The following is a 16,823-nucleotide window of genomic DNA, read 5'->3' on the forward strand; positions in this document are numbered from 1 at the left end:
GAATTTGGGAACCATACATTTATTCCAGAGACGTTTGTTTACTAAAACAACTATAACATGGGGAAGAGAAAACACAATATATTCAAGGTCATGAAAATAGAAACAGTGTTGTCATTTTTAAAAAATCACAGCACATAGCACAGGGAGATCAGCTCGGTGCTTTGTGACCGACTGGAGGGGTGGGATAGGGAGGGTGGGAGGGAGGGAGACGCAAGAGGGAAGGGATATGGGAACAGATGTATATGTATAACTGATTCACTTTGTTATAAAGCAGAAACTAATACACCATTGTGAAGCAATTATACTCCGATAAAGTTGTAAACAAAATAAATTAATTAAAAAAATAATAATAATAAATAAAAAATTTAAAAAATCACAGCAAATGTAATGGAATTTCATGGTAAATTATTTAGCATCCACGAAAGAATCCCCCCAAAAGATTATCGCATGCTTCAAGTAGGTCAGATTCTGGGATTATGTGTCTTTAGACTGTACCTAACCGAAGCTCAAATGTTTTCATTGCTCTTGCATTTAAATGGTTTTGACATGAAATTTTAATTAGTCTTCAAAAGGCATTGTATGTCTGCTGCTGGGATATGGGGAATTTGGTAACCCTGCCTTTTTTGTTTCTCCTGGATGTTACACCTACATGGCCAATTTATTGAAAGCTGGAGTTTTCTTGCTCTTCATGCCTGGTCAGTTGTGTAGGGTGAAAAAGAGAAAAGTTGTCCTTGACACCTGGGAGCTGGCTTGGTGCTCTCTGCTGGGCTATGGTCCTCTTGCGGAATATAACATTTGCACAGACCATCAGCATCAGAGGAGGCCATTCTGTGATGCTGATGGATGCAGGCCAAAAAAGACCACCCTACAATCATATATGAACACAGACAAATTGTGATCATTGTCTAAACCACAAACTGACCAAGTCCCCTATCCTGGCTGAGTGACCGCTGCTGCTTTCCCAGCACCAGCCTTGGTCTATTCCTCCCTCCTTCTAGGTGAGATTACTCAGGTAATTACTTGGGTAATCACAGAATTCTCCTGACACACAGTGGCCACTCCAGATATAATTGTGGAATGGATCTCCTAATTTCTGATTCCGTACACCCTCTTCTCGGACCACCATTTCCTATTCTTCTAGCTCACAAGCCTTATCTCAGATGCATGGATCTCACGGATGTAAAGCCAAGCTATTCACCTCCCCCAGGCCTGGCCTTAGCCGCTGGACGAGGCCGAAGAGACTCACAGCATCAGCTGGGCTGCCTCACGTTAGGCTCAGGAGCAGGGCCACTGCAGATGCTCACACATGCTCTCAGGCTGCGGAACAGACCGGGCAGGCGATTCCCCCAGGGGCGATTTGAGCCGGGCAATATATAGGGAAGGGAAGAGGGATTTGAGATAGAACTGAGAGGCCCTGGGGGAGAAAACATGAAGGAAAGGGGATCAGAAGTGAGGGGTCATCTTCAGAAGCACTGGCTTCCAGTGGAAGAAAGTGGCATTTCACGTCTCTGGGGTAGAAAGAAACAAATTCCTTTTGGGAGCATGACCTCTTACTCCTCATCCCCCAAGTTCTGGACCATCGCATTCATAAGCCCTTTTACAATATTTTAGAAAGAGGTTCACTTAATTAAAAAGCACTACCAAGTAGCCTAGTGCTGCCGTTGCGTGCAGGGCAGAGAGCCCTGTAGCAGTCTGGTCTCTGGATATCCACCCCCCCCACCCGCCCCATTGTTGTCACACCCACAGCGCTAGACAGGCGTAGACTCGCCCCACCTCCTGACGCACAAGCCCTCTGCCTCGTCCAGCTTTCTGCCCCTACTCCCAGCTCTCCTGTGATGTGGAACAGCTCTTCTCTTATTTTGAGCCATTCTTCTCCTTTCGAGCTCCACAATCACCTGCCTCTTTCCCAAAACACATCTCCAGTATTAATAAAGGAAACATTTCTGCACAAGCCACAGTCTCAGAGCATCTAGTGTCAATGCCCCCACATGGCAGTAGGAAAGCATTCTTTCTTGGGGAGTGTGGTAGACTGAAAATGGCCCCCCAAAAGATACACATGTTCTAATCCCTGGAACCTGTGAAAGTTACCTTATGTGGCAAAACAGAACTCTGCAGAAGTGATGAAGTTCAGGATTTTGAGATGGGGAGATTGTCCTGGATTATGGGAGGGAACCCTAAATGCAAGCTCATGCATCCTCCCTGGAGGGAGGCAAAGAGAAGACAGGCAAAGAGGAGAAGCAGAGTGACGGAAGATGCAGCCACATGGCCAGGAACACCGACAGCCACAGGAGCTTGGAAGAGACCAGGAATGGATTCTCTCCTGGAGCCTCCAGAGGAAGTCCAGCCTGCCAGCACCTTGATTCAGACCTCTGCCCGCCCCCCAGAACTGGAGGACTACATTTATCTCTAAGCCACTGAGATTTTGATAGTTTGTCACAGCCTCCCCAGGGAACTAGTATAAGGAGGTCCCACCTCTCCCTCTCCTGCCAGTGAGCTGGTGAGCAGCCTGCCGGGAGCACAGAGTGGGCACCAGACTCAGAAAGACAAAGAAATTGTGTGGAGCAGCAAGGGGATTCCAGCCAAGTGTCTGTCCATGTTTCTGCTCTTGACCTGTCCACTTGGGCAATGAGGGTCACTACCCAAAAAGAGGCAGAAAGTTCATGACTTCAGATGAACCCAGAAGCCCTCAGCTAAAAACCAGCATTTCTTGGGGGGGAAAAAAACCATTTTGGGAATAGAAAAATTTACAGGGAAAGCCTTCAGGGAGGTGACCTTTCTTGAAATGTCATGGCCTGTGCAAACTTCCAGTGTTCAGTTTGGCAAACAGAGGAGCCTGGGGTTGGCAGGAGAGGAAGGCCCAGGATAAGCTGATGCTACTGAAGGCTGTTGGTTTAGAGGGGCTGGAAGCACCAGGGGCTGAAACCATTTGCAGAAAGCCCCTTCCTTTCTTGAGTTCACCCAACCCCAGTGTTGTCCAACAGACGCTGAAGAACCAAAACGTTCAATGAATAAAAATGTCTCTAGCCTCTCAGACCTACCCTTTCCCCAGGCTAGTGTGAATGGCAAAAAAAAAAAAAAATCCCTTTTGGTGGGTGTGAGTTATGCTGTGCCCAAGGGGAGTCTGGGATCTCTTAAACAAATACTTCTTTCTCTTAATATTTACTTTTCATAATTAAAATATATAAGCATTTTACAGAAAATTTGTAAAACAGAATAGAAGGGGAAAAAAAATCATACACCCACCTCTCTAAATGCACCCACCCACTGTTGGGATTTCAGAGTATTTCCTTCTTCCACATTGTTTTTCTTTGGTTTTAGAAAACTACAATCAGAGGACTAGATTCTCAAGTTCTGAGAGCTTGCACCTGACCACCCACTTTGAGAAGGTTACCTATCACCTCTTCCTGTTTTTTGTTTGTTTGTTTTTTGTTTGCGGTACGTGGGCCTCTCACTGCTGTGGCCTCCCCCGTTGCGGAGCACAGGCTCCGGACACGCAGGCTCAGCGGCCATGGCTCACGCGCCTAGCCGCTCTGTGGCACATGGGATCTTCCCGGACCGGGGCATGAACCCGTGTCCCCTGCATCGGCAGGCGGACTCTCAATCACTGTGCCACCAGGGAAGCCCTCTCCCTGTTTTTATGTTCCTCATAACCCTCATCATCTGCAATACTCACCTGCAGTCAAGGCCCAGACATTGTAGGGAAAAGGGATGAGGAGGAGGGGAATGAAAATTGGTAGCAACCACCGAAGCAAAATTAAGCTCATTTGGATAAATAGTGTTCATTAGTGATGTTAAGTCCAAGTGGCAAAAGTGAAAACTCTGACTTTATACAGTTGATTCTCATTATTCATGGATTTGCGAATTCGCCTACATACTAAACTTCCTCTGTAAATGGAAAATCAATACTTGTGGGCCTGGGGTCATTTGCAGACACAGAGGAGAGAAAGCCTTGAGACCCTGCCACCATGTTCCAAGCCGAGGTCTGGGAGGCTGAAGCCTCCTTGCTTCAGCTCTTCCTGTAAACAAGGGTCCTTTTTGACTTTTATTTAGTGCTATGTTTATACATTTTTGTGCTTTGTGTTGGTGATTTTGCTCTTTTCCGAGCCTAGTACAGAAGTGCTGTCTAGAGTCCTAAGTGCAGAAGGCTGTGATGAGTCTTACGGAGAAAACACACGTGTTAAATAAGCTTCATTCAGGCGTAAGTTCTAGTGCTATTGGCCATGAATTCAATGCTAATGAATCAATCAAATATATTAAAAGGTGTCTTTAAAAAGAAACACACATTAAACAAGGTATGTATCCATTGGTTGACAAAAACACCATGACCAGAAGACCAGGACCCTAACCCTGTATTTCCCCTGGGAGCAGTGGTTCCATGTTCACAAATCTAGTGTCCATGGCAGCTTTATAGAATATCATGACTGCAAATAACAAGATTCGATTAGACACATTTTAAAAAATATTTTCCTTAAAAAACCTAAAATAGAGTTACTGTATGATCCTGCAAGCCCACTCCTGGGCATATATCCAGATAAAACTCTAATTTGAAAAGATACATACACCCCAATGTTCATTGCATCACTATTTACAGTAGCCAAAACATGGAAAAACCTAAATGTCCATTGACAGATGAATGGATAAAGAAGATATGATACATATATACAATGACATACTACTCAGCCATAAAAAAAGAATGAAATAATGCCATTTGCAGCAACATGAATGGACCTAGAGATGATTATCACACTAAGTGAAGTAGGTCAGACCAAGACAAATACCATGATATCGCTTATATGTGGAATCTAAAATATAACACAGATGAACTTATCTGTGAAACAGAAACAGAATCACAGACATAGAGAACAGACATGTGGTTGACCAGAGGGTGGGGGAAGGAAGAATTGGGAGTTTGGGGTTAGCAGATGCAACCTACTATATATAGGATGGATAAATAGCAAGGTACTACTGTATAGCACAGGGAACTATATTCAATATCCTGTGATAAACCATAATGGAAAAAATATGAAGAAGAATGTATGTATATGTATAACTGAGACACTTTGCTGTACACCAGAAACTAACAAAGCATTGTAAATCAACAATACTCAGTAAAATAAATTTTTTAAAAAATTATACCTTTAGAGGATTTTGACGCATGTATAATGAAAACAGATAGACCAAGTTCATGGGCACATCTGTGTACAAGTCAGTGAGGACAGCAAAGGTGCTTCTAACTTTTGTTCTATGTGTCAGAGACCACTGGAACCCTCCCCAACACCCCTTTTTTCTCACAGCACCCTAATTTTATTTGGGGTACAAAATCATACAACCCAAAAGTCTACATTTCCCAGCTTCACTTGCAACTGACAGTGATCACAAGAGTGTAAGCAGCAGTCATTGATGGTGAGGTGCTTTTTAAAATTGCAATAAAGGATACATGAACATAAAAGTTACCATTTTTGCCATTTTTAAGCGTACAATTCAGTGGCATTAAGTATATTCATATTGTAGTGTTGCCATCACCACTATTCATCTCCAGAACTTTTTCATCACCTCAAACTGAAACTCTGTCCCCATTAAACACCTTCCCCACCCTCCCCTGCCCCCAGTAACCACTATTCTACTCTCTGTCTCCAGTCACATGACATACCTGTCATATCATATGACATACCATTCCAGTCATACCATATGACATACCAGTCATGTGGTAAATGTATGTCTAACTTTTTAAGAAATGGCCAAATTGATTTCCAAAGCATTTGTGTATTCCCACCAGCTAGTCTGAGGTTCAAGTTCCTCCATGCCCTCACCAGTACTTGGTGTGGCCAGTCTTTCTGTGTTGAACCATTCTAATAAGTGTGTAGTGGTATCTCATTGTGGGTTTTTGGATTTTTTTATTTGTCTCAAAAATCTTTTCTTAATACAGTGAAATTAACATGACAAAATTAAACATTTTAAAGTGAACACATCAATGGCATTAAGTACATTCACGATACTGTGCAACCATCACCTCTATCTAGTTCCAAAACCTGTGCATCCCTTCCAAATAAGACCCAATTAAGCAGTCACTCCTGGTCCCCTCTCTCCACAGACACTGGCCACCATCAACCTACTCTCTGAATTTGATGACTCTAGGGACCTCATATAACTGGAATTACATAGTATTTGTCCTTTTGTGTCTGGCTTATTTTACTGAGCGTGTTTTCAAGTTTTATCTATGTTGTAGCATGTATCAGAATTCCATTCCTTTAAAGCTGAACAGTATTCCACCTTACTTTGTCTTAGTCCATTCGGGTGGCTATAACAAAATACCATAAACCATGGGGCTTATAAACCGAAATTTGTTTCTCACAATTCTGGAGGCCAGGCACAGCAGATTGTGTCTGGTGAGGACCCTTTTTCTGGTTCATAGACAGTGTCTTTGTGCTGTGTCCTCACGTGGTGGGAAAGGAGCAATCTAGCTCTCTGGGGTCTCTCTTTTTTTTTTTTTTTTTGGCGGTACGCGGGCCTCTCACTGTTGGGGCCTCTCCCGTTGTGGAGCACAGGCTCCTGACGCGCAGGCTCAGCAGCCATGGCTCACGGGCATAGCCGCTCCACGGTATGTGGGAGCTTCCCAGACCAGGGCACAAACCCGTGTCCCCTGCATCGGCAGGCGGACTCTCAACCACTGCGCCACCAGGGAAGCCCTGGGGTCTCTTTTATAAGGGCACTAAACACCTTCCAAAGTCCCAACCTCTTAATACTATTAGGTTGGGCATTAGGTTCTACATATGAATTTGGGTTGGGTGGGGGGAGGTTTCAGTGAGGGACACACAGTTTTTTACTCCTCCCTGGTTCCTTTACTTCCTCTCTGAATGTGGATGTAATAGCTGGAATTTCAGCAACCATCTTAGAACTTGAGGGCACTTTGAAGATGGGGCACTAAGAAAGATGAAAGTCTCCCTGATCGTATCATGAAGTGTAGTATAGAGATGGTGATGGCCAGGTTTCCTTCCTGTGAGAGAAAAATCCAGTCCCTCATTTGTCTTGTGGGGTCAAAGTGGGGTCTGATACTTAGCAAATACAGGCCCTAACTGACACATCCCCCTTAGTACTGACCTCCATCCTGGGGCAACACTGGTTGGATCAGAAATAATTCTGCTAGGAATAAACCTACCTAAGGAGGTAAAAGACCTCTACTCAGAAAACTATAAGGCACTGATGAAAGAAAACAAAGATGACAGAAACAGATGGAGAGATAAACCACGTTCTTGGATTGGAAGAATGAATATTGTGAAAATGACTATACTACCCAAAGCAATCTACAGATTCAATGCAATCCCTATCAAATTACCAGTGGCATTTTTTATAGAACTAGAACAAGAAATCTTAAAATTTGTATGGAGACACAAAAGACCCCAAATAGCCAAAGCAGTCTTGAGGGAAAAAAACAGAGCAGGAGGAATCAGATTCCCAGACTTCAGACTATACTACAAAACTACAGTAATCAAAATAATATGGTACTGGCACAAAAACAGAACAGGATAGAAAGCCAGAGGTAAACCAATGCACCTATGGTCAACTAATCTATGACAAAGGAGGCAAGGCTATACAATGGAGAAAAGACAGTCTCTTCAGTAAGTGGTGCTGGGAAAACTGGACAGCTACATGTACAAGAATGAAATTAGAACATTCCCTAACACCATACACAAAAATAAACTCAAAATGGATTAAAGACCTAAATGTAAGACCAGACACTATAAAACTCTTAGAGGAAAACATAGGAAGAACACTCTTTGACATAAATCACAGCAAGATTTTTTTTTGATCCACCTCCTAGAGTAATGGAAATAAAAACAAAAGTAAACAAATGGAACCTAATGAAACTTAAAAGCTTTTGCAAAGCAAAGAAAACTACAAATAAGACGAGAAGACAACCCTCAGAATGGGAGAAAATGTTTGCAAACGAATTAACAGACAAAGGATTAATCTCCAAAATATATAAACAGCTCATGCAGCTCAATATTAAAACAAACAAACAAACCAATCCAAAAATGGGCAGAAGACCTAAATAGACATTTCTCCAAAGAAGACATACAGACTGCCAACAAACACATGAAAGGATGCTCAACATCACTAATTATTAGAGAAATGCAAATCAAAACTACAATGAGGTATCACCTCACACCAGTGAGAATGGGCATCATCAGAATATCTACAAACAACAAATGCTGGAGAGGGTGTGGAGAAAAGGGAACCCTCTTGCACTGTTGGTGGGAATGTGAATTGGTACAGCCACTATGGAGAACAGTATGGAGGTTCCTTAAAAAACTAAAAATAGATTTAGCATATGACCCAACAACCCCACTACTGGGCATATACCCAGAGAAAAACATAATTCAGAAAGACACATGCACCACAATGTTCATTGCAGCACTATTTACAATAGCCAGGTCATGGAAGCAACCTAAATGCCCATCGACAGACCAATGGATAAAGAAGATGTGGTACATATATATAATGGAATATTACTCAGCCATAGAAAGGAACGAAATTGGGTCATTTGTAGAGATGTGGATGGATCTAGAGACTGTCATACAGAGTGAAGTCAGAAAGAGAAAAACAAATATCATATATTGACACATATATGTGGAACCTAGAAAAATGGTACAGATGAACCAGTTTGCAGGGCAGAAATAGAGACACAGATGTAGAGAACAGACATATAGACACCAAGGAGGGAAAGTGGTGGGGGTGGTGGTGGTGGGATGAATTGGGAGATTTTGATTGACATGTATACACTAATATATATAAAATAGATAGCTAATAAGAACCTGCTGTATAAAAAATAAAATTAAATTAAAAAAAAAAGAAATGCCAAATATTTCATGCAACTTTGGCCAGTGAACTCATACTTTTTACTTCCTAGAAGATGAGTTGATTTTAATTCAATAAAGTGAATGGAAACACACACACGCAAAAGAAACACTCTGATGTACTGATGTCAGAATGTCCCAGGGGTTCCAGGGGCCAGGCTGGCCATGACTCTGTCAGACATGCATCCCAACTCACCTGCCTCCTCCTCCACCTTCTATGGGTGTTGATTTCTAGTAAACATCCTGTGCCCCAAACTCTATCTCAGTCTCTGCTTCTGGAGAACCCAATCTGCAATACACTCCATAGTCTCTCAAAGTCCTTCCTGGCTCTATGCATCTATGTGGAAAGACCAGTGGAGAAAATACAATAGAGTAAGGCTTCAGAGTCAACCCCGTTTGAATCTTCATGCTTCCCAGCTATGTGGCCTTCAGTAAAGGACTTAAATTTTCACATCTATGAAAGACAGACAACAGTTTCTCCTTTGTGTAATAGGGAAGAACAAACCTGACTCCATATTAGACCTGTTCATCTTTTTTCTTTAATTTTATTGAAATACAGTTGACTTACAATGTTTTGTTTAATTTCTGCTATACAGCAAAGTGCTTCAGTTATATCAATATATAACTGAATATATTCTTTTTCATATTCTTTTCCATTACAGTTTGTCACAGGATATTGAATATAGTTCCCTGTGCTGTACAGTAGGACCTTGTTGTTTATCCATCTTATATATGCTAGTTTGCATCTACTAACCCCAAACTCCCAGTCCATCCCTCCCCCACCACCCCTCCCCCTTGGCAACCACAGGTCTGTTCTCTGTATTTGTGACTGTTTTTTGTTTCATAGATACGTTCATTTGTGTCATATTTTAGATTTCACATATAAGTGATATCATATGGTATTTGTCTTTCTCTTTCTGACCTACTTCACTTAGCACGATCATCTCTAGCTTCATCCATGTTGCTGCAAATGGCATTATTTCATTCTTTTTTATGGCTGAGCAGTATTCCACTGTATACATCTATACCACATCTTCTTTATCCATTCACTTGGTGATGGACATTTAGGTTGTTTTCATTGCCTTGGCTATTGTGAATAGTGTTGCTATGAACATATAGGTGCATGTATCTTTTTGAATTATAGTTTTCTCTGGGTATATGCCCAGGAGTGGGATTTAGATCTGTTCCTTTTACTTTAAACTTTGTGCTCTGTTTCCTGTGCTTAATCATTCTGGCTCTTTACCTTTTGTAAAAGAATATTGCCTAGAGCCTGAAATATATAGGATAGCACATTCTCAAGGCTCTGACATTTAAGAGTCCATTCAAATAGAGGTAAAAAGTTGCAGAACAGAGAATAACATTTGTCCTGTTGGAGGTTTACAGGAACATTATGACCTGACCTATGTGGTGCAAGAACGAAGGATTCCAATGCCAAGAAGTTTGTAACAACCAACCACGTTTCTCCCTTTCCTTGCCTTTAAAAATGTTTGTTGAGGGCTTCCCTGGTGGTGCAGTGGTTGAGAATCTGCCTGTTAATGCAGGGGACACGGGTTCAAGCCCTGGTCTGGGAGGATCCCACGTGCCACGGAGCGACTAGGTCCGTGAGCCACAACTACTGAGCCTGCGCATCTGGAGCCTGTGCTCCGCAACAAGAGAGGCCGCGATAGTGAGAGGTCCGCACGCCACGATGAAGAGTAGCCCCCTCTTGCCACAACTAGAGAAAGCCCTCGCACAGAAACGAAGACCAAACACAGAAAAAATTAATAAATAAATTAATAAACTCCTACCCCCAACATCTTCTTTAAAAAAAAAAATGTTTGTTGAAACCCTTCAGGGAGTTTGGGGTTTGAGGGGCACAAGCCACCCATCTCCTTATGTGGCCCTGTACTAAACTTTCTCTGCTCCAGACTCTGACACTTGGCCTCACTGTGTGTTAGTGTGCACACAAACTTTTGTTTGGTAGCATTTAGACAGTTATTGTGTGGATTAATTGAGCTAATGCACATAGAGGGCCTGGCAGAGGGAATGGAATATGCTAATAACATTATTATATTTCTTCCTTTGGCAAAAACCTCCTTGTCCATTCAACTTCACACAGTGATTCACATAAAAGAATTCCCTAATGAGGGTGCATGAAGCAGCAAACACTAAGATTTATATGTATTTTCCTATTTAATCTTCCTGCGAACCCTACAAAGTGGTTGTCATTAATATCTCCATTTTACAGATGAGAAAGTTGAGGTTCAGAGAGATTGAATAACTTGCCCAAGGTTACAAAACCAGTAAGTCGTGGAGCTAAGATTCAAATCTGGGTCTCTCTGTGTCCAGAGTGTGAGATAATAAGAAATACATGTATTGGTCTCTGCCCCAAGATTCTAACACAGAGCTCCTAAAATCCTTATAAAAAGGGATGCTGGGAGAATCTTTAGTTCTAATGTTTAGTCTTTGATCCTGGTTCCTAATACTAGTTCCTAAATCCCTTGGAATTTCCTGGGGGACAAGAACATCTTCTGTTCAAATGAGATGACTCTGGGTGTGCTCTTTGATGAAGGCTGGTCACAGGAAAGACCAAGCCATGATTAGAAGCTTGGAACTTTCAGCCCCTCCTCTCATTCTACAAAGAGAGGAGGGGGCTGGAAACAGAGTTCCTAATCGATCATGGCTATGTGACAAGGTTCCATAAAAATCCCAATAGGGGATTTCTGGGTTAGCAAACATATCCATGTACCAGGGGGTTGGTACACCTGTGGTGGAGGGGGGAATTTTCCCTCTACCTCTCGTGGGTTCTTGTGGCTGGACTAATAATGAAATTAACACAAGACAGATTAACAGGTGGAAAAGAAACAGTTTAAATAGTGAGCACAGAGGTCACATAGAAATGGCACCTATGAAGTGGCCAAAGCAGGCAGCTTTTATACTTTTTAGACAAAGAAACAGTAAATTTGAAAGGACAAAGAAACTTAGGTTTGGGTGCTTAATTAGTAAAGAAGTAACAAGGTTTGTTTATATGAGCTTCTCGGCCCTGGGTTCCCTGCCTCTGGATGTCTCTCTACCTCCTGGAATGGGGAGGATGCCTTTCATGTGGGAGATTTGTTTCCTGCTCTCAGCAGACAGAGAGGAGGGTAAAAGTCTCTCTTGTATCAGCTGTTTCTTAAATAACTTTAATTCAAAACAATCAATACGGTATTGAGACATATTTGGGGGCAGCCTGTCCTGGGCCCCAACACACCTCAGCTCCACAGGGACTGAATTTCCTGCACTTGGGGCTCTTCCAGACCTTGTCTTATGTATCTCTCCACCTGGCCATTCCTCTGCATCCTTTATCATCTCCTTCATTATATAAGAAACTAGTAAACATGAGCATTTTCCCTGAGTTCTGTGAGCTGTTCTAGCAAATGATGGAATCCAGGGAAGGGGTTGTGGGAACCTCTGATTTGTAGGCAGTTTGGACAGAAGTTGTGGGTCACCTGGGAACCTACTGCTTGTGACCTGCATCTAACATTCAGGGGACAGTCTTGTGGAACTGAGCCCCTAACCTGCGGGGTCTGTGCTAACTCCAAGTCAGACTTGAACTGAATTGTGGGATACCCAGCTGGTCACAGAGAATCTCTTGGTGAAGGGAAATGCCCAGACGTTTGGGGACCAGAAGCGTCAGAGCAAAGTGCTCTGTGTGATGAGTAACAGGAGACACAGGCATGTGTCATCCTGGGTGAGACGCAGAGGCTGAGCGCTTTGCTGCACAGCCATCATGCCCATGGCTCTCTCCCCACCATGCAGTCCTTCCCAAAGTAGCAGGGGCTGAAGAGATGATCGCTAGTTCAATATTAGGCAGGGGAAGCCTCAGGGAGAATACAGATACAGATCAGTATTTGCTTCCATACATTTATGTTTGTTGATTTTAGTTAGGGAAAGATAATCCTCAATACACTCCCTGGATCAAACTAGGGCACAATTGAAGAATGCAATAGCTGTGCATGTAAAGCTCTTCTGGGAGCCCCAGAGGGAGGGAGTGAAGGGGCTGGAACCATGGAGAAGTGGGAGGAGGAGACAAGTGGAGGTCAAGCTGGACAGTAGGACAGTGAGGGGCAAAGCACAGGCGGCAGCTGTGGCTGGGGGACTTCTAAGAACAGGGATCCCTGATGTCTGGTGTTTACAGACCAGCCGGACTGGCCCAGACACCCCAACCCCCCGGTGTTCTGCAAATCATCGGTAGCGGAGACTTCACAGGAGTGTGAGTGGCTTGGGAGCAGCAGGGAAAGGAGGCAGGGGCTGGTGTTTGCAGGGGGGGTGGTTCACATCCAAAAGAAGGGAATGGCCACAAGAGACAGAATGTGATACAGAAATCAGCAGAAACAGGAAATCAGAGCAACGATAACTAGGAGAAACATGTGCCTTCAAGAGTCTCCCCAAATACTAAGGAGGCCAGGATTTTGGAGGACTTGACACGTCCAGGTGGTGCTGGGTCAGATTGATTGGAAAATGGCCAGGTACCTCCAGCTTGGTGTCCACTGCTTCTGCAATGGCCGAGCCTGGATGTCCTCTGACCAGGTCACTTAAAGAATGCTAATCAGATACAGAGACACTGCCCCACCCCAAGTCACCTGGGAAAGAGAGTGCATGTGTGTATATACCTGTGTGCACGTGTGTGTGCATGTGTGTGTAGGGGCATGGAGCATTCTCTGGGCCTGGAGCTGCCTTTCCCTGCCTTCCCCTCCCCTTGGGCTCAGCCTTTGAGAGCTGAGGAGGGGAACGCAGAGAGAGGGCTGCTGAGGGCTGAAGGGAATCGTGCCTATGAATGGGCCCTGCCGGGACCTAACTTTTTCCCTCTTCCAACCACAGTACACATAAATGCTCCTGCATTAACGGACTAGGTCTTACCTGTCCGCAGAGGAGCCCACCTGTGGGGAGAAAAGCACAGAGACTTATCAGCTGTCCACCCGCGAGACCATTTCCCCTAAGGGCCTTGCCGGCAGCCCTCACACCCACCTGGAAGAGAACCTGTTTAGTTCTTCTGGGTGGCAGGAGGCAGGCAGGTAAGGGGACAGAGGCCTGACCCTCTTGGCCACCCCCCCCATCAAAATAGACGCCCCTTCCTCACCTGCCTCTTTCCCACCCACCATGACAGGGAGCAGGCAGGGAGGAAAAGCAGCTGTAAGGGGGCCCTTTCCACTTCTCACAGCAAACAGGAAGCTCATCTTACCCTGGAATGCTGTCTTCCCCGGATTAGAAGGCAGCAGCCTGGAGCGGGAAGACTAGGCAAACTGGGGTTCAAACTTACCCCCAGCACCTACAAGATGCGAGTCCTTGCAAAAGTAGCAACCTCTTGACGCCTGTTTCCTTGCCAGTAGAATTGAGATAGTAGTTGTGGGGATTCAGACTGTGTCACCCCAAAACATGCCATTTGGGCACATTGATTATTTTGAATGAAAGGTACTTGAGAAGCTGCCATTACAAGACACTCTGAATCTTCTGAAAGCAGGAGGTGAATCTTCCATGTGAAAAGTACCCCCCCAGTGCTAGGAGGGTAGAAGGCACCCTCATCACCAGAAATAGGGAATTCAGGGCCCAGAAGTCTGTTTAAACACACCTGTTACTTCTTCACCAGTTCACTACCCCAAGCCCAAACCCCTTTTCTTGTCAATTCTTCACAAATGTATTATTTCTTTGTCTAAAATGTACAAAAGCTTCCGGCTTTCGTTACTTCTTTGAGTCTCATATTTTTATGGGACTCCCGTACATAGGAAATTAAATTTGTTTTTCCCCCTCTTAATCTGTTTTATGTCAATTTAACTGTTAGACCAGCCAAAGGATCTAGAAAAGAAGAAGGGAAGTTTTCCTCCCCACTCAGTCTTGTGCTCGCAGCGGGGCTCTCAGGAGGAGGTGGCGAACACAACACACTTGGAGCAGAGCTAGTGCTCAGCAGGTGGCAGTTTACTTTCGCTCTAGAAAACCCAAAGCCCTCCCCACCATTTATTCTTTCCCCCAAGTCAACTTGAAAAAGCAGCAGGGGGCTCATCATGTGACCTGAAGGAAGGTCAGTATCTGCAAGCATCTGCTGTCAATCAGGCACAGGCTGTGGGCCTTTTTAAAACAAAACACATGTGTGGGGATGAGACCAAGGAGCCCATCCTCCCAACCCCAACTTGTGGCCCCTGGTTTTCTCAGAGTAGAGCTGAAAATGACAAAGGGTTTGATCAGGGTGGTGTATGGAGCCTGGAACAGAGCCCATCTCCACCCCCCCACCCCCCCACCCCCCGTCTTGTGAACGCTGTTGCCTCTGGCTCTGATGAGCCTGGAGGGAAATTGGGAGAGAATGGAATGGGGTGCAAACCTCTGTGAGCTGGTCTTATGGTGTTACTGAGTCCAAGCTCACTCTGCTTGCCACACGACAGGCCAATAAATCAGAGACAAGGTGTTGTGGCAGAGAATAGCAACTTTATTCAGAAAGCTGGGCGTCTGAGAATATGGCAGACTAATGTCCTAGAGTCCCGTCTTATTGGGGTCTGGATGCCAGTTTCTTTCATAAAACGGGGGGGGGGGGTGGGTGAGGAAGTAAAATAAAAAGGCCATAAGTCTTCCAAAGTATCTCCTGGCTTGGCCAGCCTGAGGGAGGGGATGTGTTAATTTCTTCTTTTCTGCAGCCGTTCACAGGTGGGCAGGGTCAGGGTGTTTCCCTGTGAGCTGAACAAAGGCACTTCAGTTTAACAGGCAGGTGGAGGGGCAGGGTGCCCCGAGGCAGGCCATTATGTATGCTTACAGCTATAGAGAGCATCCTTTTAGTGATTATAGTAACAAAAGCAACAAAAAGCAAAGATAAAGTAAAAGAAACAGATCTAACATGGAGTCAGATCCTGTTCTTCCTTGCTACAATTGTCTACAATAATTGGGAGTGGGGGCAGGCACAAGGCCCTTCTCTCTTCCTTGAACCAGAGTCTCCTACAAAACAAAAGCCTTACACAGCTGCGGAAGCGGCAGTAAAGCTTGCTGTCTCCAGGGCACAAAGGCCCGTGTATCTGGAGGAAGGATGGAAGAAAAACTCTACCCCAGGTTAGGGCAGAAACCTGTCTGTGGGAAGGGAGCTGCTGTACTGTGAAAACACTCAAGCAGTCCTGTGGAGAGGCTCCCATGAAGAAAAACTCTCCACCTTCCTCCCCCCAACCCCCTCCCTGTCCCAAGAACCAGAATTACCTTTCCAGATGCATGAGTAATCCACCTTAGAAGTGCCGCCCCAGTCAAGTCTTCAGCTGACAACTGACTTCAGCCTCATTGTAAACATCAAGCTAGAACCATTCCGCCAGTTTGCTCCCAAATTCTTCACACACACAAACTGTTAAAGCCAAGCAGGACCCTGTAAGGCCCTCTCTGGTACAAGTCCTTTCTGTGTCCCCCATTTCTCGTTTGCAGGAAATAGGCTTCATTTAGCCTCCTTGACCTTCCCTGACTTCCAAAGGACAGATTTAAACAGTTGTTAATCAGGGAAGGGAGGGAGAGAGACAAAGGAGGAGCAGTCAAGAAACAATAGTACAGCCTTGGGGCAGGTCCTGGTTCCTCCTCAAGTAATATACATAAGGATACCTTTGAGTTCTTCTGCAGGAACTAAAGCCTCCACCCAGGCGGAGGATGTTAACTTCAGGCTGAGCACAAGATTTCTGGAGCACCATCCTGTTACCTCACCATTGACCAATCAGAGGAAAGCCACACACCCTGTGGCCCTCACCCCAAATTTTGCCTATAAATTTTTTTCCCCAAAACCATCAGGGAGTTCAGGATTTTTGAGCAGAAGCTACCCATCCCCATGGCCCTGTAATAAACCTTACACAGCTCCAAACTCTGATGTTTCAGTTTGTGTGGCTTCACAGTGCATCAGGCACATGAACCTGTGTTAGGTAACACTGTGAGACATAATAAATTATTACTTGTTTAAGCCACTAAGTTTTGGGGAGATTTGTTTAACAGTAATAGGAAACC

General features: G+C 44.5%; 1 pseudogene across 1 annotated transcript in view; it reads right to left on the bottom strand.

Moving 5' to 3' along the window:
* The window catches only part of LOC308617929 (elongation factor 1-alpha 1-like), a 45,562-nt pseudogene extending 29,046 nt beyond the window's left edge, over window positions 1-16,516 (bottom strand). The window contains exons 1-2 of the transcript in view: window positions 16,431-16,516; window positions 13,734-13,753 (exon numbers count right to left, since the gene is read on the bottom strand). The product of the transcript in view is annotated as an elongation factor 1-alpha 1-like (transcript). The remainder of the gene's footprint in view (window positions 1-13,733; window positions 13,754-16,430) is intronic.
* Between the last annotated feature and the right edge of the window lie 307 nt (window positions 16,517-16,823).

This window comes from Mesoplodon bidens (genome assembly GCF_964165515.1).
Source record: "Mesoplodon bidens genome assembly, chromosome: 5".
NCBI lineage: Eukaryota > Metazoa > Chordata > Mammalia > Artiodactyla > Ziphiidae > Mesoplodon > Mesoplodon bidens.